Here is a 23,406-nt window from a genome sequence, read left to right as displayed (position 1 = left end):
TCATTAGTCCAGGCCTCTGGATTACGAGCACAGTGACATTACCACTACGCTACTATTCCCGTCACATTTGGGTTTCCGCACACTTGGTTCTGGGCCTTGCAATCCCTGGGGGCATTAAACCAACAGGCTTAACACTTCAAGACCCTGGGGTAGGGGAGTGTGCTGGCGTAGAATGAATCAAATGTGGTTGTGTGAGCAAAGCTTCGTCTTTGGGAGTGTGGGGGGGGGGTGGCTGGGGGGAGTGGGGGAGGGGGGTTAGATTGGGTTTGACTCGAGTACATTGTGTTTCTACAGAAAAAGAAAGGCTTTTATATAAAATGTTCTACCGTGTCTCTTGGAAACATCATATACAACGGTCCCTTTGAAATGCAGTGCCTGTTGGCAAATGCACCAGCCATTTTTATGCACAGCAAGATCCCGCAAACTGCAATGAGATGAATTGATCTGCTTTTGGTGCTGTTGGTTGAAGGATAAATGTTGGCCAGGACACCGGGGAGAATTCCCATGCTCTTCCTCGAAATAGTGGCTGTGGGATCTTTTACGTCCACCTGAAGAGGCCAACAGACGGGGCCTCGGTTTAACGCCTCATCCGAAAGATGGCGCCTCCAACAGTGCGGCGCTTCCTGAGTACTGCCCCTCCGACAGTGTGGCGCTCCCTCAGTACTGACCCTCCGACAGTGCAGCACTCCCTCAGTACTGCCCCTCCGACAGTGCAGTGCTCCCTCAGTACTGCCCCTCTGATGGTGCAGTGTTCCCTCAGTACTGCCACTCCGACAGTGCAGCGCTCCCTCAGTACTGCCCCTCTGACAGTGCAGTGCTCCCTCAGTACTGCCCCTCTGATGGTGCAGTGTTCCCTCAGTTCTGCCACTCCGACAGTGCAGCGCTCCCTCAGTACTGCCCCTCCGACAGTGCAGTACTCCCTCAGTACTGCCCCTCCGACAGTGCAGTGCTCCCTCAGTACTGCTCCTCCGACAGTGCAGCGCTCCCTCAGTACTGCCCCTCCGACAGTGCAGCGCTCCCTCAGTACTGCCCCTCCGACAATGCAGCGCTCCCTCAGTACTGCCCCTCCGACAGTGCAGCGCTCCCTCAGTACTGCCCCTCCGACAATGCAGCGCTCCCTCAGTACTGCCCCTCCGACAGTGCGGCGCTCCCTCAGTACTGCCCCTCTGACAGTGCGGCGTTCCCTCAGTACTGCCCCTCCGACAATGCAGCGCTCCCTCAGTACTACCCCTCCGACAGTGCAGTGCTCCCTCAGTACTACCCCTCTGACAGTGCAGTGCTCCCTCAGTACTACCCCTCTGACAGTGCAGTGCTCCCTCAGTACTACCCCTCTGACAGTGCAGTGCTCCCTCAGTACTGCCCCTCTGACAGTGCGGCGCTCCCTCAGTACTGCCCCTCCGACAGTGCGGCGCTCCCTCAGTACTGCCCCTCCGACAGTGCAGCGCTCCCTCAGTACTGCCCCTCCGACAGTGCGGCGCTCCCTCAGTACTGCCCCTCCGATAGTGCAGCGCTCCCTCAGTACTGACCCTCCGACAGTGCGGCTCTCCCTCAGTACTGCCCCTCCGATAGTGCAGCGCTCCCTCAGTACTGACCCTCCGACAGTGCGGCGCTCCCTCAGTACTGCCCCTCCGACAGTGCAGCGCTCCCTCAGTACTGCCCCTCCGACAGTGCAGCGCTCCCTCAGTACCGCCCCTCTGACAGTGCAGCGCTCCCTCAGTACTGCCCCTCTGACAGTGCAGCGCTCCCTCAGTACTGCCCCTCCGACAGTGCGGCGCTCCCTCAGTACCGTCCCTCTGACAGTGCGGCACTCCCTCAGTACTGCCCCTCCGACAGTGCGGCACTCCCTCAGTACTGCCCCTCCGACAGTGCGGCGCTCCCTCAGTACTGTCCCTCCGACAGTGCGGCGCTCCCTCAGTACTGTCCCTCCGACAGTGCGGCGCTCCCTCAGTACCGCCCCTCCGACAGTGCGGCGCTCCCTCAGTACTGTCCCTCCGACAGTGCGGCGCTCCCTCAGTACTGTCCCTCCGACAGTGCGGCGCTCCCTCAGTACCGCCCCTCCGACAGTGCAGCGCTCCCTCAGTACTGCCCCTCCGACAGTGCGGCGCTCCCTCAGTACTGCCCCTCCGACAGTGCGGCGCTCCCTCAGTACTGCCCCTCCGACAGTGCGGCGCTCCCTCAGTACTGCCCCTCCGACAGTGCAGCGCTCCCTCAGTACTGCCCCTCCGACAGTGCGGCGCTCCCTCAGTACTGCCCCTCCGACAGTGCGGCGCTCCCTCAGTACTGCCCCTCCGACAGTGCGGCGCTCCCTCAGTACTACCCCTCCGACAGTGCGGCGCTCCCTCAGTACTACCCCTCCGACAGTGCGGCGCTCCCTCAGTACTGCCCCTCCGACAGTGCGGCGCTCCCTCAGTACTGCCCCTCCGACAGTGCGGCGCTCCCTCAGTACTACCCCTCCGACAGTGCGGCGCTCCCTCAGTACTACCCCTCCGACAGTGCGGCGCTCCCTCAGTACTGCCCCTCCGACAGTGCGGCGCTCCCTCAGTACTGCCCCTCCGACAGTGCGGCGCTCCCTCAGTGCCGTACTAGATTCTGCGCTCAAGCCCTGGAGTGGGGCTTTGAACCCACGACCTTCTTACCCAGAGGCGAGAGAGCGAGTGCTGGCAGTGGAGCCAAGGCTGGCTGCGTAAGGTGATGATTGGACAGTGGGATCTCCACCAGTTGGCTGCAGTGTTGATCGCGCCGTGATCACGTGATTTCCCTCCTAGCTTGCAAACGGCCCATGTGATCCAAACCACACTACCAAACAACATGTCAGAAAATGCCAGCGTGGAGAAAAACCAAACGTTGTGCCCTGTAATTACAGCAGCCACAGACTTGCTCTGATGTACAGGGGCCTCCAAGGCACGAGGCTCCCCACCTCTCTAACTCTTCCCTTCCTACGACAACCTAGAGCCTTTTAAAAACCCCCAAAAACTTGACACCTTCCCACCACTGTTCCTAGATTTATCTCACCCACTCTCTGACACTTTTCATCCTCCGTTGATGTTTTCCTGAAATAAACTAAAGATACAAACTGTTCTCCCTTCTGCAGATTGTGCAGCCTGATGGCGCTGGGTGGAAGCCCAGATCTCTGCTTCGCCTTTATGCCAACTCACTTCCTGTCAATTTAATACTCCCAGTTACATGTGGTCAAGCCTTTGGAAAAACAACACTCAGTAGAAATGAGGTGTGTGTGTGTGGGGATTCTCCTAAAGCATTCTGGTTTGCATGCAACATGCAACTCAGACAGAAATCACCATCAACAACTTGCGACGTAACGTAGAAAAAGCATCCCCAAGGCGCTTCATGGCGGTGTAAAGGAGAGTGGACACTGAGCCGGTGGAGGAGATGTTAGGAGATGGCCACCACACAACTTGGTCAAAGAGGTAGGCTTTAAGGAGCGTCTGAAAGGAGAGAGAGGAGGGAGGGAATTCTAGATCATGGGGCGTGGACGGTTGCAGGAACATGCTTTCATAGAAACATAGAAACATAGAAACATAGAAAAATAGGAGCAGGAGTTGGCCATTCGGCCCTTCGAGCCTGCTCCGCCATTCAATATGATCATGGCTGATCCTCTATCTCAATACCATATTCCCGCTCTCTCCCCATACCCCTTGATGCCTTTTGTGTCTAGAAATCTATCTATCTCCTTCTTAAATATATTCAGCGACTTGGCCTCCGCAGCCTTCTGTAGGAGAGAATTCCACAGGTTCACCACCCTCTGAGTGAAGAAATTTCTCCTCATCTCAGTCCTAAATGTCCTACCCCGTATCCTGAGACTGTGACCCCTGGTTCTAGGCCCCCCAGCCAGGGGAAACATCCTCCCTGCATCCAGTCTGTCTAGCCCTGTCAGAATTTTATACGTTTCAATGAGATCCCCTCTCATTCTTCTAAACACTAGTGAATACAGGCCTAGTCGACCCAATCTCTCCTCATACAACAGTCCTGCCATCCCAGGAATCAGTCTGGTGAACCTTCGCTGCACTCCCTCTATGGCAAGTATATCCTTTCATGGTAAGGAGACCAAAACTGCACCCAGTACTCCAGGTGTGGTCTCACCAAGGCCCTGTAGAACTGTAGTAAGACATCCTTGCTCCTGTACTCAAATCCTCTTGCAATGAAGGCCAACATACCATTTGCCTTCCTACCTGCTTGCTGGTGTCAGGTGTCGACAGGTGTGACCAGGCAGTGATCAGAAAAAGAAAGAAATTGAATTTCTGTAGCGCCTTTCATGACCTCAGGATGTCCCAAAGCGCTTTACAGCCAATAAAGCACTTTTTAAAGTGTAGTCACTGTCGTAGGAAACACGGCAACCAATTTGCGCACAGCAAGGTCCCACAAAGAGATAATGACCAGATGTTTTAGTGATGTTGGTTGAGGGATAAATATTGGCCCCAGGACACCGGGGAGAACTCCCCCCCCCTGCTCTTCTTTCAATACTGCCCCATGGGATCGTTTACATTCACCTGAGAGGGTAGACGAGACCTTGGTTCAGATGTCTCACCCAAACGATGCAGCTCCGACAGTGCAGTGCTGGGAGTGTCAGCCTGAATTTTGTGCTTTAGTCTCTGGAGTGGGGGCTCGAACCCCAAGGCCAGAGTGCTACTTTCAGAAGGCTTTCGATAAGGTCCCACATAAGAGATTAGCGTGTATAGTTAAGACACATGCAATTGGGGGCAAGGTACTGACCTGGGTAGAGAACTGGCTGGCAGACAGGAAGCAAAGAGTTGGAATAAACGGGTCTTTTTCCAAGTGGCAGGCAGTGACTAGTGGGGTACCGCAGGGATCGGTCCTAGGACCCCAGCTATGCACAATATATATTAATGATCTAGACGAGGGAACTAGATGTAATATCTCCAAGTTTGCAGATGACACAAAGCTGGGTGGGCGTGTGTGCTGTGAGGAGGATACCGAGAAACTCCAGTATGATTTGGACAGGTTGGGTGATTGGGCAGATGCATGGCAGATGCAGTATAATGTGGATGAATGCAAGGTTATCCATTTTGGTGGCAAAAACAGGAAGGCAGATTATTATCTGAACGGCAATAGATTGGGAGAAGGGGAAGTGCAACGAGACCTGGGTGTCCTTGTGCACCAGTCACTGAAGGTAAGCATGCAGGTGCAGCAGGCAGTTAAGAAGGCAAATGGTATGTTGGCCTCCATAGCGAGAGGGTTCGAGTACAGGAACAAGGATGTCTTGCTGCAGTTGTACAGGGCCTTGGTGAGACTAATCCTTGAGTGTTGTTTGCAGTTTTGGTCGCCTTATCTGAGGAAGGATGTTCTTGCCATGGAGGGAGTGCAGCGAAGATTCACCAGGCTGATACCTGGGATGGCAGGAATGACATATGAGGAGAGATTGGGTCGATTGGGCTTATACTCGCTGGAGTTTAGAAGAATGAGAGGGGATCTCATTGAAACTTATAAAATTCTAACAGGACTAGACAGACTAGATGCAGGAAGGCTGTTCCCGATGGTCGGGGAGTCCAGAACCAGGGGTCACAGTCTAAGGATAAGGGGTAAGCCATTTAGGACAGAGATGAGGAGGAATTTCTTCACCCAGAGAGTGGTGAACCTGTGGAATTCTCTACCACAGAAGGCAGTTGAGGCCAATTCATTAAATATATTCAAGAAGGAGTTGGATATATTTCTTAAGGCTAAAGGGATCAAGGGATATGGGGAGAAAGCAGGGACAGGGTACTGAATTTGGATGATCAGCCATGATCTCATTGAATGGCAGAGCAGGCTCGAGGGGCCGAATGGCCTGCTCCTGCTCCTATCTTCTATGTTTCTATGAGAGTGCAGTACTGGGAGTGTCAGCCTAAATTTTGTGCTTTAGTCTCTGGTGTGGGGGGCTCGAACCCCAAGGCCAGAGTGCTCCCCACGGCTAACACCTTGCTCTTGACCCAGAAGCCCGTGAAACTGGAGCTCATAACGGGCGAAGAATCGCGGAGGCTGAAAATCGGGCGCGCTGCAAAATTAACCCTTACTGTACAGTTGCGTAAAAAACCCTCCCTGCTCACCAGGTGTGAGCAATGCAGCATGGAATGTCACTACCTGTCCACTAGGTGGCAGCAAGGTGCTGTAGTTCACCTGTTTATTAACAGGCCCACAATGACACTTTGATTATGGACAAAATAATTACCAATTGGAATTAAAAATCAATAGACATGAGGCGGTTCTTCTTTTCCCAGAGAGGGTAGTGAGCCTGTGGAGCGTGTTTCCGGTTAGTGTGGGGGGTGCTGACTCCCTCCCTTCGAGAGGAAGCTGGAGCGGTTCCTGACTGCAGCCGAGATTACATCGTAGAGAAGGTCAGTGGGGGAAAAATTTGGCTGGTTTGTGCCTCCCGTTAGCGCCTTAAGAGGGCGCTAATGGGGCAGAAAGCAACCAGTGTTTGCCACCCGCCCCCAAATTCTGCCACTTTCCCGGCAGCCCCGCCTCCATACCCGCCTCCTCGGGGCTGGTAAAATCCAGCCCTCTGTGTCTCTGAATCACTGGGAGTCGCCAGGTTGGTTGTGAGGCGCAGGTTGAATAGGGCTTTCTTAGCGGGGTCTTTGAGTGCTCCAGCGTTGATTTTCCTGCGGCATTGCTTCTGCTGCCGCTACATTGATGGAGATGACAGAGCGGATTAGGCGGTGGTCGGTCCAGCAGTTGTCAGCTCCTGTCATGGCGCGGGTGATGCGGACGTCCTTGTGGTCCTTCGCTCGGACGATGACGTAGTCCAGCAGATGCCAGTGCTTGGAGCGAGGATGCTGCCCTGAAGCCTTGTACTTGTCTCTCTGACGGAACAAGGTGTTGGTTATGACGAGGCCATGTTCTAAGCATTTCGACAGGAGGAGGGTTCTGTTGGGGCGTACGCACTGATGACCGTAGCGCACTGGTTCCGGGCTAGGGTGAGCCGCAGAGTCATGAGGTGTTCGTTTATTCCACTAGGGGAGTCTCTGAGACGTTCAACTAGCTAATTTTTTATGGCGAAGCCGACCCCATGGAGGCGACGTTCTTCTTCAGGTTTGCCTTTCCAGAAGAAGGTGTAACCACCGCCTTGCTCCTTGAGCTGACCTTCCCCTGCCCGCCGGGTCTCATTTAGGGCGGCGATGTCAATGTCGAAGCGTCTGAGCTCCCGGGCAACAAAGGCAGTATGGCGTTCCGGTCTGTCGCTGTCGGGGTTGTCCATGAGGGTCCTGACGTTCCAGGTCCCGAACTTCATTTTAAAGGGTGGAAGATGCCTGTGCGTGAATTCTTTTAACGTGCACACCAGCTACCACACGGGCTTGACAGAACAAGGTCTTGGTCCAATGGCAAGGGGATCCAAGACGATTGGAGACCAGGCTCCGCTACATCGGTCTAGCACACACACACACAAACATACTCCTACTGTCCTCCTCCCTCCTTCCCGCAGGTCCTCTCTGCCTGGGTTTCATAGGCTGCAGTGTGGTCCTCCCGACCCCACTGCTGGTCCACACTGTGCCACTCCTGGGCCTTGACCTCGCTCCTGGGCCTCATCCTCGCTCCTGGGCCCCGTCCTCGCTCCTGGGCCTCGTCCTCGCTCCTGGGCCTCATCCTCGCTCCTGGGCCCCGTCCTCGCTGCTGGGCCTCGTCCTCGCTCCTGGGTCCCGTCCTCGCTCCTGGGCCCCGACCTCGCTCCTGGGCCTCATCCTCGCTCCTGGGCCCCGTCCTCACTCCTGGGCCCCGTCCTCGCTCCTGGGCCTCGTCCTCGCTCCTGGGCCCCGTCCTCACTCCTGGGCCCCGTCCTCGCTCCTGGGCCTCGTCCTCGCTCCTGGGCCCCGTCCTCACTCCTGGGCCCCGTCCTCGCTCCTGGGCCTCGACCTCGCTCCTGGGCCCCGACCTCGCTCCTGGGCCTCGACCTCGCTCCTGGGCCCCGACCTCGCTCCTGGGCCTCGACCTCGCTCCTGGGCCTCGACCTCGCTCCTGGGCCCCGACCTCGCTCCTGGGCCTCGTCCTCGCTCCTGGGCCTCGTCCTCGCTCCTGGGCCCCGTCCTCGCTCCTGGGCCCCGTCCTCGCTCCCGGGCCCCGTCCTCGCTCCCGGGCCCCGTCCTCGCTCCTGGGCCTTGTCCTCGCTCCTGGGCCTCGTCCTCACTCCTGCGCCCCGTCCTCGCCCCTGGGCCTCATCCTCGCTCCTGGGCCTCGTCCTCACTCCTGGGCCCCGTCCTCGCTCCTGGGCCTCGTCCTCGCTCCTGGGCCCCGTCCTCGCTCCTGGGCCTCGTCCTCACTCCTGGGCCCCGTCCTCGCTCCTGGGCCTCGTCCTCACTCCTGGGCCCCGTCCTCGCTCCTGGGCCTCGTCCTCGCTCCTGGGCCCCGTCCTCGCTCCTGGGTTCCGTCCTCGCTCCTGGGTCCCGACCTCGCTCCTGGGCCTCGTCCTCGCTCCTGGGCCCCGTCCTCACTCCTGGGCCCCGTCCTCGCTCCTGGGCCCCGTCCTCGCTCCTGGGCCCCGTCCTCGCTCCTGGGCCCCGTCCTCGCTCCTGGGCCCCGTCCTCGCTCCTGGGCCCCGTCCTCGCTCCTGGGCCCCGTCCTCGCTCCCGGGCCCCGTCCTCGCTCCCGGGCCCCGTCCTCGCTCCTGGGCCCCGTCCTCGCTCCTGGGCCCCGTCCTCGCCCCCGGGCCCCGTCCTCGCTCCTGGGCCTCGTCCTCGCTCCTGGGCCTCGTCCTCACTCCTGGGCCCCGTCCTCGCCCCTGGGCCTCGTCCTCGCTCCTGGGCCTCGTCCTCACTCCTGGGCCCCGTCCTCGCTCCTGGGCCTCGTCCTCGCTCCTGGGCCCCGTCCTCGCTCCTGGGCCTCGTCCTCACTCCTGGGCCCCGTCCTCGCTCCTGGGCCTCGTCCTCACTCCTGGGCCCCGTCCTCGCTCCTGGGCCTCGTCCTCGCTCCTGGGCCCCGTCCTCGCTCCTGGGTTCCGTCCTCGCTCCTGGGTCCCGACCTCGCTCCTGGGCCTCGTCCTCGCTCCTGGGCCCCGTCCTCACTCCTGGGCCCCGTCCTCGCTCCTGGGCCCCGTCCTCGCTCCTGGGCCCCGTCCTCGCTCCTGGGCCTCGACCTCGCTCCTGGGCCTCGTCCTCGCTCCTGGGCCCCGTCCTCGCTCCTGGGCCTCGACCTCGCTCCTGGGCCCCGTCCTCGCTCCTGGGCCCCGTCCTCGCTCCTGGGCCTCGACCTCGCTCCTGGGCCTCGTCCTCGCTCCTGGGCCCCGTCCTCGCTCCTGGGCCCCGTCCTCGCTCCTGGGCCTCGTCATCGCTTCTGGGCCCCGACCTCACTCCTGGGCCTCGGCCTCGCTCCTGGGCCTCGTCCTCGCTCCTGGGTCCGGTCCTCGCTCCTGGGCCCCGACCTCACTCCTGGGCCTCGTCCTCGCTCCTGGGCCTCGTCCTCGCTCCTGGGCCCCGTCCTCGCTCCTGGGCCCCGTCCTCGCTCCTGGGCCTCGTCCTCACTCCTGGGCCCCGACCTCACTCCTGGGCCTCGTCCTCGCTCCTGGGCCTCGTCCTCGCTCCTGGGTCCGGTCCTCGCTCCTGGGCCCCGACCTCACTCCTGGGCCTCGTCCTCGCTCCTGGGCCTCGTCCTCGCTCCTGGGCCCCATCCTCGCTCCTGGGCCTCGTCCTCGCTCCTGGGTCCGGTCCTCGCTCCTGGGCCCCGACCTCGCTCCTGGGCCTCGTCCTCGCTCCTGGGCGCCGACCTCGCTCCTGGGCCACGTCCTCGCTCCTGGGTCCCGTCCTCGCTCCTGGGCCTCGTCCTCGCTCCTGGGCCCCGACCTCGCTCCTGGGCCCCGTCCTCGCTCCTGGGCCCCGTCCTCGCTCCTGGGCCTATTCCTCGCCCCTGGGCCCCATCTTCGCCCCTGGGTCCCGTCCTTGCCCCACATATATTAGGTTCCACATATACGCTGATGACACCCAACTCTCACTCACCACCCCTCCACTGTCTCTAAATTGTCAGACTACTTGTCCGACATCTTGTACTGGATGAGCAGAAATTTCCTCCAACTAAATATTGGGAAGACCGAAGCCATTGGCTCCCGGTCCGGCAACGCCTCATTTTAAAATTCTCATCCTTGTTTTCAAATCTCTCCATGGCCTCGCGCCCCCTCCCTATCTTTGTAACCTCCTCCAGCCCCACAACCCTCCGAGATCTCTGAGCTCCTCCAATTCTGGCCTCTTGCACATCTCCCACTTTCAACCCCTCAACCATTTCAGCTGCCTGGGCCCTGAGCTCTGGAATTCCCTCCCTAAATCTCGCCGTCTCTCTACCTCTCTCTCCTCCTTTAAGACGCTCCTTAAAACCTACCTCTCCTAATATCTCCTCTGGTGTCAAAGTTTGTTTGATAATCGCTCCTGTGAAGGTTCTTAGGACATATTACTACATTATGGGCGCTATATAAATGCAAATTGTTGGTGTTATCCCTCACTCCCTCCGTCTCACCATGACCCTCAACCCTTTCTCTCTGCAGAGGCTCATCGAGCCGTCCCTTGACTGAGCGATTCTGTTCCCTTCAGTATACCTCACTCCTCAAATCAAGTCCCCATTGGCTGAAGGAGTTTCTCTTGGCTTTGTTTTTACTCCCAACTCGCTACTTGAAACAGCGAATGCTGGAAATGCTTGACAGTCTGCTCCGAGCTGAAGGTTTCACCCCCTCAAAAAAAGGCTAAGGCGAAGATTTTCAAGCTGGGCACCCTGACTATGGACACGTTCACAGGGGGCAACTCAGGCAGAATCAGGAGCGCATCAAGTTTCTGTCTGAGTGAGGTCATTTCCACCGCAGTGCATCCACAATCATTCATTTATTTACTCACTAGTGTTACTCTCGTTGCCGTATATTAATAAAAATTGTTTCCTGCAATGAAATCACAGCTTATTTGTGGATAACTGACACAGTCTTTTAAAAGTTAGGACAGGAGGTCCCCGGGAGTGTGTCAGTGTTTACAGGGGGTCCCCGGGAGTGTGTCAGTGTTTACAGGGGGTCCCCGGGAGTGTGTCAGTATTTACAGGGGGTCCCCGGGAGTGTGTCAGTATTTACAGGGAGTCCCCGGGAGTGTGTCAGTATTTACAGGGGGTCCCGGGGAGTGTGTCAGTATTTACAGGGGGTCCCCGGGAGTGTGTCAGTATTCACAGGGAGTCCCCGGGAGTGTGTCAGTATTTACAGGGGGTCCCCGGGAGTGTGTCAGTATTCACAGGGAGTCCCCGGGAGTGTGTCAGTATTTACAGGGGGTCCCCGGGAGTGTGTCAGTATTTACAGGGGGTCCCCGGGAGTGTGTCAGTATTTACAGGGGGTCTCCGGGAGTGTGTCAGTATTTACAGGGGGTCCCCGGGAGTGTGTCAGTAATTACAGGGGGTCCCCAGGAGTGTGTCAGTATTTACAGGGGGTCCCCGGGAGTGTGTCAGTAATTACAGGGGGTCCCCAGGAGTGTGTCAGTATTTACAGGGGGTCCCCGGGAGTGTGTCAGTATTTACAGTGGGTCCCGGGAGTGTGTCAGTATTTACAGGGTGTCCCCAGGAGTGTGTCAGTATTTACAGGGGGTCTCCGGGAGTGTGTCAGTATTTACATGGGGTCCCCGGGTGTGTGTCAGTATTTACAGGGGGTCTCCGGGAGTGTGTCAGTATTTACAGGGGGTCCCCGGGAGTGTGTCAGTATTTACAGGGGGTCTCCGGGAGTGTGTCAGTGTTTACAGGGGGTCTCCGGGAGTGTGTCAGTATTTACAGGGGGTCCCCGGGAGTGTGTCAGTGTTTACAGGGGGTCTCCGGGAGTGTGTCAGTATTTACAGGGGGTCCCCGGGTGTGTGTCAGTATTTACAGGGGGTCTCCGGGAGTGTGTCAGTATTTACATGGGGTCCCCGGGTGTGTGTCAGTATTTACAGGGGGTCCCCGGGAGTGTGTCAGTATTTACAGGGGGTCTCCGGGAGTGTGTCAGTGCTTACAGGGGGTCTCCGGGAGTGTGTCAGTATTTACAGGGGGTCCCCGGGTGTGTGTCAGTATTTACAGGAGGTCCCCGGGAGTGTGTCAGTGTTTACAGGGGTTCCCCGGGAGTGTGTCAGTATTTACAGGGGTCTCCGGGAGTGTGTCAGTATTTACAGGGGTCTCCGGGAGTGTGTCAGTATTTACAGGGGTCTCCGGGAGTGTGCCAGTATTTACAGGGGTTCCCCGGGAGTGTGTCAGTATTTACAGGGGTCTCCGGGAGTGTGTCAGTATTTACAGGGGGTCCCTGGGAATGTGTCAGTGTTTACAGGGGTCCCCGGGAATGTGTCAGTATTTACAGGGGTCTCCGGGAGTGTGTCAGTATTTACAGGGGTCTCCGGGAGTGTGTCAGTATTTACAGGGGTCTCCGGGAGTGTGCCAGTATTTACAGGTGTTCCCCGGGAGTGTGTCAGTATTTACAGGGGTCTCCGGGAGTGTGTCAGTATTTACAGGGGGTCCCCGGGAATGTGTCAGTGTTTACAGGGGTCCCCGGGAATGTGTCAGTATTTACAGGGGTCTCCGGGAGTGTGTCAGTATTTACAGGGGTCTCCGGGAGTGTGTCAGTATTTACAGGGGTCTCCGGGAGTGTGTCAGTATTTACAGGGGTCCCCGGGAGTGTGTCAGTATTTACAGGGTTCCCCGGGAGTGTGTCAGTATTTACAGGGTTCCCCGGGAATGTGTCAGTATTCACAGCGTTTACACAACTGCCAGGCAATGACTACCTCCAACAAGTGAGAGCCTAACCACCGCCACTTGACATTCAACGGCATTGCCATCGCTGAATCCCCCACCATCATCATCCTGGGGGGTCACCATTGACCAGAAACTTAACTGGACCAACCACATAAATACTGTGGCTACAAGAGCAGGTCAGAGGCTAGGCATTCTGCGGCGAGTGTCTCATCTCCTGACTCCCCAAAGCCTTGCCACCATCTACAAGGCACAAGTCAGGAGTGTGATGGAATACTCTCCACTTGTCCAGATGAGTGCAGCTCCAACAACACTCAAGAAGCTCGACACCATCCAAGACAAAGCAGCCCACTTGATTGGCACCCCAGCCACCACCTTAAACATTGACTCCATCCACCACCGGCGCACTGTGGCTGCAGTGTGTAACATCTACAAGATGCACTGCAGCAACTCGCCAAGGCTTCTTCGGCAGCACCTCCCAAACTCGCGACCTCTTCCACCTAGAAGGACAAGGGCAGCAGTCGCATGGGAACACCATCACCTCCAAGTTCCCCTCCAAGTGACACACCATCCTGACTTGGAAATATATCGGCTGATCCTTCATCGTCGCTGGGTCAAAATCCTAGAACTCCCTCCTGAACAGCACTGTGGGAGCACCTTCACTTGAAATGATCAAGACGAACATCAAGAGGTTCTTCATCCTCAAAGGTGTTCAGAAGGCGAGAGAGAGACAGAGGGAAATGTCCCGACTGCAGAAAAGTATGCAGAATCTGCTCCTGCTGCAGTCGATGGGGGTCGATGTCGGGGAGGAACTCCAAGAGGTGAAGGGCCAGCAAGCCTTGCTCTATGCCTCAGAGTCCTCCAAGATCATCTTCCGCTCTAGAGTCCGCTCCGTGGAGCAGGACGAGACGTGCTCGCGTTTCTTCTTCCGAAAGGTACACAGAGGGAGCTCTGTGATCCACAGCCTGAGGGAGGAAGATGGCTCTGTGACGTCCTCGCAGCCTGACATGCGAAGGATCAGCAAATCCTTTTATGCCGGGTGATGTGCCTCAATAAATCCGAGACTCGATGTTAGCGAAACAAAACAAGGCTTTTATTGACTTAGAAGGTAACACACAGGAGAGAGGTATCTTCCATCCAGAGCTCTGCCGTACTGGATGTGCTGCAGGCTGGGCCAGCTTACATAGGGGCCAGGTATGGGCGGAGCCCTACACATAGTACAATACAATGGGCCAGGTATGGGCGGAGCCCTACACATAGTACAATACAATGGTGAGGAAACGGAACAGAGGTAAGGGAAATGAAACTGAAACCAACCACAGTCACAGGCAGTGATGAATGGAATATTTCATCACACCGGGCTGTACGACGCGAAGCCCACAGACAGCGCGGCCTCCCAGTCTTTTCTGTCGTCTATCTCGGCGCTGCTAGACAACAGCAAGCGGGAGAGTCTGGATCACCCGCTAACTCTGGACGAGCTGACAAAGCCCGTCCGTTCCTTCGAGACGAGTAAAACTCCCGGAAGCGACGGCTTACCGGTCGAGTTGTATTCGGCTCTGTGGGACTGGATGGGCCGAGACCTGCTGGAAGTGTACGGGGGTATGCTTCTGGCCGGCAGCATGTCAGAATCGATGACGAAAGGCATCATCACCCTTATCTACAAGCAGAAGGGGGAGAGGGAAGAAATCAGAAACTGGCGGCCCATTTCGCTGCTTAATGTGGACTACAAGATTCTGTCCAAGGTCATCGGCAACAGGGTCAAGTCTGCTCTGGAGCTGGTGATCCACCCGGATCAGACCTGCGCCGTACCCGGCAGGAAGATCTCTGATAGCCTCGCGCTACTCAGAGATACGATCGCCTATGTGCGGGACAGGGGGGTGGACACCTGCTTAATCAGCTTGGACTAGGAGAAGGCTTTCGACAGAATATCGCACACGTACATGATGGACGTGCTCTCCAAAATGGGGTTTGGGGAGGGAATCCGCAATTAGATCCGACTGCTCTACACAGACATCAGTCGCGCAGTTCTAATCAATGGGTGGGAATCAGAAAGCTTCCCGATCAAATCTGGAGTCAGGCAGGGCTGTCCTCTCTCCTCTGTCTTTTTCATGTGTTGTATCGAACCTTTTGCCGAGGAGGAATTCGGGCATAAGAGGGGTGATGATCCCAGGCAGTGGAGGCACTCAGGTTAAGGCCTCCCTGTACATGAACGACGTCGCCGTCTTTTGCTCGGGCCCGCTGTCGGTCCGCAGACTGCTGAGCATCTGCGACCAGTTTGAACTGGCCTCGGGAGCAAAAGTTAATCGCAGCAAAAGCGAGGCCATGTTCTTTGGGAACTGGGCCGACCGATCCTTTGTCCCCTTCACCGTCAGGTCAGATTACCTGAAGGTGCTGGGAATATGGTTCGGAGTGGCCGGGGCGTGCACCAAAACCTGGGAGGAGCGTATCTCCAAGGTACGCCAGAAACTGGGAATGTGGGAGCAGTGCTCCCTGTCGATCGTGGGCAAGAACCTGATCATCAGGTGCGAGGTGCTGTCAGTGTTGAAACATTTTGTTAGAGTGGATACAGAGAGAGTGTTTCCACTTGTGGGGAAGAGCATAACTAGAGGCCATCAATATAAGATAGTCACCAAGAAATCCAATAGGGAATTCAGAAGAAACTTCTTTACCCAGAGAGTGGTGAGAATGTGGAACTCGCTACCACAGGGAGTGTGACATCATAAAACTCACTACGCACTTGGTTCGAGTATAAAGCAAGGCTTTAATCAACTTGTTTCAAAACATGGAGGTCTAGTTATCTTTCACTAGTTCCTGTTTACACAATGTCCTGGGCAAGCTGGGCCCACGCTCGAGTATTTATACTCCTTGGATGGTGCCACCAGCTGGCCGTCCAGTGTTATTTCACGAGTCTTTCTTCATGGATCATAAGATTCATAACATTCTTCCTCCCTAAAGATTTGGAAGTCCGATGACTTCCTTTTAACGGATTAGCCGGACCACGAATAGCCGCAATCTTTTAGCTCTTCGCTTGTGGCTGGAAGGCACGTCTCCCCGGACCGTGTCTGGGTCCCTGGGTCGCTTGATCCGTACTGGTAGATCGACAAGGCCCGTGTTGCCCTGATCGATCTGAGGGAGACTGGGGAGATCGTGACTTCGGGTGCGAGTCCCCACAGGCGCAGAGCTGGCTTCATTTTGTTTGATAGCTGGGGATTGACCGGCGTCCTGGCTTCGGGTGGCCATCCCATAGGGAGCGCTCGGCTCCCTGAGTTGATCTGGTGGAGCAGCCGGCAGATCTCTTGATGTCCCAGGTAGGGCGTCATCTTCAAAGGTGCGCAGAGTGTCGGCATCATTACTATGGGTTCCTCTATCATTTGGGTCCGTGGGACCGGTTGGACAGGGAGCCAGATCTCTGAGCGAAACGGTGGACTCCCGGCCATCAGGGTACCGCACGCGCGCGTAAGTGGGATTAACGTCCATTAACTCCACCTCGTCGACGAGGGGATCATTTTTGGCAGATCGGACGAATCTTCGGAGCAGCACGGGGCCGGGAGCTGCCAACCATGATGGTAGGGACATCCCATGTGTCGATCGACGCTGGAACCTGAAGAATCGCTCGTGAGGCGTGGTGTTGGTAGACGTAGAAAGAAGAGTCCTGATGGAATGCAACACGTCAGGGAGCACAGTTTCCCACTGCTGGTCTGGTAGGTTGTGTGACCTCAGCGCACGATGAACAGCGTTCCAAATGATAGCATTGTATCTCTCAACCTGTCCGTTTCCAATAGGGTGATATGGTGTCGTTTTACTTGTGGCGATTCCCCATTGGGAAAGATAACTTTTGAGTTCGCTTGACATGAAGGAGGGACTCTGATCAGAGTGGATGAAATTGACCGTACCGCAAATGGAAAAGACTTGATCGAGACATTTGATCATTGTGGAAGTAAGCATATTGGGACAGGGGAAAGCAAAAGGAAAGCGTGAATATTCGTCCACCATAGTAAGCAAGCAGGTGTTTCGCATTGAGGAAGGCAATGGCCCTTTAAAGTCAATGCTGAGTCGCTGCATAGGTTGCATAGCGTGTATGAGCGAGCCATCCGACGGACGGAAGAATTGCGGTTTTAATTCCGCACAAATTCTACAAGTGGAGCATGTTCTTTTCACATCTTCCGTAGAAAATGGGAGATTTTAGATCGAACAAAGTGCAGCGTACGGGTAACGCCAGGATGTTATGAAGCTTGTGATCCGTGAAGAAAGACTCATGAAATAACATTGGACGGTGCCACCAGCTGGCTGTCCAGTGTTATTTCATGAGTCTTTCTTCACGGATCACAAGATTCATAACAGAGTGGTTGAAGCGAATAGTATCGATGCATTTAAGGGGAGGCTGGACAAGCATATGAGGGAGAAGGGAATAGAGGGTTATGGTGATCGAGTTAGATGAGGAAAGACGGGAGGAGGCTCGAGTGGAGCATAAACGCCGGCCTGGACTGGTTGGGCCGAATGGCCTGTTTCTGTGCCGTATATTTTATGTCATTTTATGTCAGAGTGTTTACTAGAACTGGAAGCGCTTCCTTGCAACATTCACTGCTCAGGGTCAGGCTGGGCCTAGCCAGTGTTCCCATGGCTCTATCACTCTGCAGCTCTGACAACTATTTATATATATTTTTTGGCTGCCCCAGCACTGGTTTGCTGAGGCCCCCTCCTCTCTTTCCCACGGTGTCCCATTCCTCGTTCCTGTATTTCTAAATTGAACAACAGGCCATCTGGGAGCGAGCTCCCTCTTCCTTAACCCCGAGGCCATTCTCGCTCCCTCCTCGTAACCCCGATCCACCACCCCACTCCCTCCATCCCAACCTTGTTCTCTCCTAGATTTCAGCCTTGCTCTAACATTCATACAAAGATTGTTGCAAGCATTAATATTTACAGGAGGGCGGTCTCTGGGAGTGTGTTAATATTTACAGGGTGGGGGGAGTGTGTTAATATTTACAGGGTGGGGGGGTGTTAATATTTACAGGGTGGGGGGAGCGTGTTAATATTTACAGGGTGGGGGGAGTGTGTTAATATTTACAGGAGGGCGGTCTCTGGGAGTGTGTTAATATTTACAGGGTGGGGGGAGTGTGTTAATATTTACAGGGTGGGGGGAGTGTGTTAATATTTACAGGGTGGGGGGAGTGTGTTAATATTTACAGGGTGGGGGGAGCGTGTTAATATTTACAGGGTGGGGGGAGTGTGTTAATATTTACAGGGTGGGGGGCGTGTGTTAATATTTACGGGGGGGGAGTGTGTTAATATTTACGGGGGGGAGTGTGTTAATATTTACAGGGTGGGGGGAGCGTGTTAATATTTACAGGGTGGGGGGGAGTGTGTTAATATTTACAGGGTGGGGGAGTGTGTTAATATTTACAGGGTGGGGGAGCGTGTTAATATTTACAGGGTGGGGGGAGTGTGTTAATATTTACAGGGTGGGGGGAGCGTGTTAATATTTACAGGGTGGGGGGAGCGTGTTACTATTTACAGGGTGGGGGGAGTGTGTTAATATTTACAGGGTGGGGGGCGTGTGTTAATATTTACGGGGGGGAGTGTGTTAATATTTACAGGGGGGGAGTCTGTTAATATTTACAGGGTGGGGGGAGTGTGTTAATATTTACAGGGTGGGGGGAGTGTGTTAATATTTACAGGGTGGGGGGCGTGTGTTAATATTTACGGGGGGGAGTGTGTTAATATTTACAGGGGGGGAGTGTGTTAATATTTACAGGGTGGGGGGAGTGTGTTAATATTTACAGGGTGGGGGGAGTGTGTTAATATTTACAGGTGGGGGGAGCGTGTTAATATTTACAGGGTGGGGGGCGTGTGTTAATATTTACAGGGTGGGGGGCGTGTGTTAATATTTACAGGGTGGGGGGGAGTGTGTTAATATTTACAGGGTGGGGGGCGTGTTAATATTTACAGGGTGGGGGGAGTGTTAATATTTACAGGGTGGGGGGAGTGAGTTAATATTTACAGGGTGGGGGAGTGTGTTAATATTTACAGGGTGGGGGGGAGTGTGATAATATTTACAGGGTGGGGGGTGTGTTAATATTTACAGGGTGGGGGGGTGTGTTAATATTTACAGGGTGGGGGGAGTGTGTTAATATTTACAGGGTGGGGGGGAGTGTGTTAATATTTACAGGGTGGGGGGGTGTGTTAATATTTACAGGGTGGGGGGGAGCATGTTAATATTTACAGGGTGGGGGGAGCGTGTTAATATTTACAGGGTGGGGGGAGCGTGTTAATATTTACAGGGTGGGGGGAGTGTGTTAATATTTACAGGGTGGGGGGAGTGTGTTAATATTTACAGGGTGGGGGGAGTGAGTTAATATTTACAGGGTGGGGGAGTGTGTTAATATTTACAGGGTGGGGGGGAGTGTGTTAATATTTACAGGGTGGGGGGGTGTGTTAATATTTACAGGGTGGGGGGGTGTGTTAATATTTACAGGGTGGGGGGGTGTGTTAATATTTACAGGGTGGGGGGGTGTGTTAATATTTACAGGGTGGGGGGAGTGTGTTAATATTTACAGGGTGGGGGGGAGTGTGTTAATATTTACAGGGTGGGGGGAGTGTGTTAATATTTACAGGGTGGGGGGAGTGTGTTAATATTTACAGGAGGGCGGTCCCTGGGAGTGTGTTAATATTTACAGGGTGGGGGGAGTGTGTTAATATTTACAGGGTGGGGGGAGCGTGTTAATATTTACAGGGTGGGGGGAGTGTGTTAATATTTACAGGGTGGGGGGAGCGTGTTAATATTTACAGGGTGGGGGGAGCGTGTTAATATTTACAGGGTGGGGGGAGCGTGTTAATATTTACAGGGTGGGGGGAGCGTGTTAATATTTACAGGGTGGGGGGAGTGTTAATATTTACAGGGTGGGGGGAGTGTGTTAATATTTACAGGAGGGCGGTCTCTGGGAGTGTGTTAATATTTACAGGGTGGGGGGGAGTGTGTTAATATTTACAGGGTGGGGGGAGTGTGTTAATATTTACAGGGTGGGGGGAGTGTGCTAATATTTACGGGGGGGGAGTGTGTTAATATTTACAGGGTGGGGGGGAGTGTGTTAATATTTACAGGGTGGGGGAGTGTGTTAATATTTACAGGGTGGGGGAGCGTGTTAATATTTACAGGGTGGGGGGAGTGTGTTAATATTTACAGGGTGGGGGGAGCGTGTTAATATTTACAGGGTGGGGGGAGCGTGTTACTATTTACAGGGTGGGGGGCGTGTGTTAATATTTACGGGGGGGAGTGTGTTAATATTTACAGGGGGGGAGTCTGTTAATATTTACAGGGTGGGGGGAGTGTGTTAATATTTACAGGGTGGGGGGAGTGTGTTAATATTTACAGGGTGGGGGGCGTGTGTTAATATTTACGGGGGGGAGTGTGTTAATATTTACAGGGGGGGAGTGTGTTAATATTTACAGGGTGGGGGGAGTGTGTTAATATTTACAGGGTGGGGGGAGTGTGTTAATATTTACAGGTGGGGGGAGCGTGTTAATATTTACAGGGTGGGGGGCGTGTGTTAATATTTACAGGGTGGGGGGCGTGTGTTAATATTTACAGGGTGGGGGGGAGTGTGTTAATATTTACAGGGTGGGGGAGTGTGTTAATATTTACAGGGTGGGGGGCGTGTGTTAATATTTACAGGGTGGGGGGAGCGTGTTAATATTTACAGGGTGGGGGAGTGTGTTAATATTTACAGGGTGGGGGGGGTGTTAATATTTACAGGGTGGGGGGAGTGTGTTAATATTTACAGGGTGGGGGGAGTGTGTTAATATTTACAGGGTGGGGGGGAGTGTGTTAATATTTACAGGGTGGGGGGGAGTGTGTTAATATTTACAGGGTGGGGGGAGTGTGTTAATATTTACAGGGTGGGGGGGGTGTTAATATTTACAGGGTGGGGGGAGTGTTAATATTTACAGGGTGGGGGGAGTGAGTTAATATTTACAGGGTGGGGGAGTGTGTTAATATTTACAGGGTGGGGGGGAGTGTGATAATATTTACAGGGTGGGGGGTGTGTTAATATTTACAGGGTGGGGGGGTGTGTTAATATTTACAGGGTGGGGGGAGTGTGTTAATATTTACAGGGTGGGGGGGAGTGTGTTAATATTTACAGGGTGGGGGGGTGTGTTAATATTTACAGGGTGGGGGGGAGCGTGTTAATATTTACAGGGTGGGGGGAGCGTGTTAATATTTCCAGGGTGGGGGGAGCGTGTTAATATTTACAGGGTGGGGGGAGTGTGTTAATATTTACAGGGTGGGGGGAGTGTGTTAATATTTACAGGGTGGGGGGAGTGTGTTAATATTTACAGGGTGGGGGGGAGTGTGTTAATATTTACAGGGTGGGGGGAGTGTGTTAATATTTACAGGGTGGGGGGAGTGTGTTAATATTTACAGGGGGGGGAGTGTGTTAATATTTACAGGGTGGGGGGGAGTGTGTTAATATTTACAGGGTGGGGGGGAGTGTGTTAATATTTACAGGGTGGGGGAGTGTGTTAATATTTACAGGGTGGGGGGAGTGTGTTAATATTTACAGGGTGGGGGGAGTGTGTTAATATTTACAGGGTGGGGGAGTGTGTTAATATTTACAGGGTGGAGGGAGTGTGTTAATATTTACAGGGTGGGGGGAGTGTGTTAATATTTACAGAGTGGGGGGGGTGTGTTAATATTTTCAGGGTGGGGGGAGTGTGTTAATATTTACAGGGTGGGGGGAGTGTGTTAATATTTACAGGGTGGGGGGAGTGTGTTAATATTTACAGGGTGGGGGGAGTGTGTTAATATTTACAGGGTGGGGGAGTGTGTTAATATTTACAGGGTGGAGGGAGTGTGTTAATATTTACAGGGTGGGGGGAGTGTGTTAATATTTACACGGTGGGGGGGGTGTGTTAATATTTTCAGGGTGGGGGGAGTGTGTTAATATTTCCAGGGTGGGGGGAGTGTGTTAATATTTACAGGGTGGGGGGAGTGTGTTAATATTTACAGGGTGGGGGGTGTGTGTTAATATTTACAGGGTGGGGGGGAGTGTGTTAATATTTACAGGGGGGGGAGTGTGTTAATATTTACAGGGGGGGGAGTGTGTTAATATTTACAGGGTGGGGGGGAGTGTGTTAATATTTACAGGGTGGGGGTGAGTGTGTTAATATTTACAGGGTGGGGGAGTGTGTTAATATTTACAGGGTGGGGGGAGTGTGTTAATATTTACAGGGTGGGGGGAGAGTGTGTTAATATTTACAGGGTGGGGGGAGTGTGTTAATATTTACAGGGTGGGGGGAGCGTGTTAATATTTACAGGGTGGGGGGAGTGTGTTAATATTTACAGGGTGGGGGGAGCGTGTTAATATTTACAGGGTGGGGGGAGAGAGTGTTAATATTTACAGGGTGGGGGGAGTGTGTTAATATTTACAGGGTGGGGGGAGCGTGTTAATATTTTCAGGGTGGGAGGAGAGTGTGTTAATATTTACAGGGTGGGGGGAGTGTGTTAATATTTTCAGGGTGGGAGGAGAGTGTGTTAATATTTACAGGGTGGGGGGGTGTGTTAATATTTTCAGGGTGGGGGGAGTGTGTTAATATTTTCAGGGTGGGAGGAGAGTGTGTTAATATTTACAGGGTGGGGGGGTGTGTTAATATTTTCAGGGTGGGGGGAGTGTGTTAATATTTTCAGGGTGGGAGGAGAGTGTGTTAATATTTACAGGGTGGGGGGAGTGTGTTAATATTTACAGGGTGGGGGGGTGTGTTAATATTTTCAGGGTGGGGGGAGTGTGTTAATATTTACAGGGTGGAGGGAGCGTGTTAATATTTACAGGGTGGGGGGAGAGTGTGTTAATATTTACAGGGTGGGGGGAGAGTGTGTTAATATTTACAGGGTGGGGGTCTCTGGGAGTGTGTTTTGAAGGGAGCGCTGGAACGGAGAGACCCTGGGGCTTCACGTACACAAGTCTTTGAACGTGGTTGGAGAATTTGAGAATGTTGTTTCAAAAAAGCACACGGGATCCCGGGCTTTGTTCATAGAGGCAGCGTACAAAAGCCAGGACGTTCTGCTAAACCTTTATAAAACACTGGTTAGCCCCGAGCTGGAGTATAGCGTCCAATTCTGGGCACCGCACTTTAGGAAGGCTGTCAAGGCCTTGGAGAGGGTGCGGAGGAGATTGACCAGAATGGTCCCAGGGGATGAGGGGCTACAGTGATGTGGAGAGACTGGGGAAGCTGGGGTTGTTCTCCTTAGAGCAGAGAAGGTTAAGGGGAGATTTGATAGAGGTGTTGAAAATCATGAAGGGTTTTGATAGAGTAAATAAGGAGAAACTGTTTCCACTGATAGGAAGGTCGGTGACCAGAGGACACAGATTGAAGGAGATTGGGAAAAGAACCAGAGGGTGGATGAGGAAACATTTTTTTACACAGCGAGTTGTTGTGATCTGGAATGCGCTGCCTGAAAGGGCGGAGGAAGCAGATTCAATAGTAACTTTCAAAAGGGAATTGGATAAATACTTGAAAAGGAAAAAAAAATTATAGGGCTATGGGGAAAGAGCAGGGGAGTGAGAATATTTGAATAGCTCTTTCAAAGAGCTGGGTAACATAGAAACATAGAAGATAGGAGCAGGAGTAGGCCATTCGGCCCTTCGAGCCTGCTCCGCCATTCAATGAGATCATGGCTGATCATCCAAATTCTGAAATCATGGGGGGAAAAATTCAGTTGGTTTGTGCCTCCCGTTAGCGCCTTAA

The sequence above is a fragment of the Somniosus microcephalus genome, chromosome 8 (genome assembly GCF_052327205.1).
Source record: "Somniosus microcephalus isolate GS21.2 chromosome 8, FLI_Smic_1.0, whole genome shotgun sequence".
Classification (NCBI taxonomy): domain Eukaryota; kingdom Metazoa; phylum Chordata; class Chondrichthyes; order Squaliformes; family Somniosidae; genus Somniosus; species Somniosus microcephalus.
This window is presented reverse-complemented; position numbering follows the sequence as displayed.